Here is a 399-nt window from a genome sequence, read left to right as displayed (position 1 = left end):
GGTATGTAGGGATATACTATTGTATTTTATCCTGAACAGGGGGCTGTATAAAATACAATAGTATATCCCTACATACCGGGGTCCAGCCCCGGTTGGATCCAGGGATTCCCTCGGGAGGACGGCGTTGGTGAAAAGGATAGCAAAGCAGAGAGATTAGAGGCTCATTATAACTGGTTTACGCGGAAAGTCAATAAAACCCGTGACATCAGGTTTGCTCTGACCACGGAGGCCGCAGGCGCCCTCTCGAATCGCTGAAGGTGCCCCACCTTAGGCACCTTCTCGAGTGGGTCTTCGAAGCCCAGGAAAGTAAGTGGTCCCAGAGGACCCCCACACTCCAATTATATGTCCTGAAGGAAGAACAGAAAAGAAAAGGAGAGAAAAGGAAGCAAGAAAGAACGA

The sequence above is a fragment of the Bison bison genome, unplaced genomic scaffold (genome assembly GCF_000754665.1).
Source record: "Bison bison bison isolate TAMUID 2011002044 unplaced genomic scaffold, Bison_UMD1.0 scf7180017864117, whole genome shotgun sequence".
Lineage (NCBI taxonomy): Eukaryota > Metazoa > Chordata > Mammalia > Artiodactyla > Bovidae > Bison > Bison bison.
The sequence above is the reverse complement of the archived record's forward strand: the minus strand, read 5'-3'. Positions refer to the sequence as shown.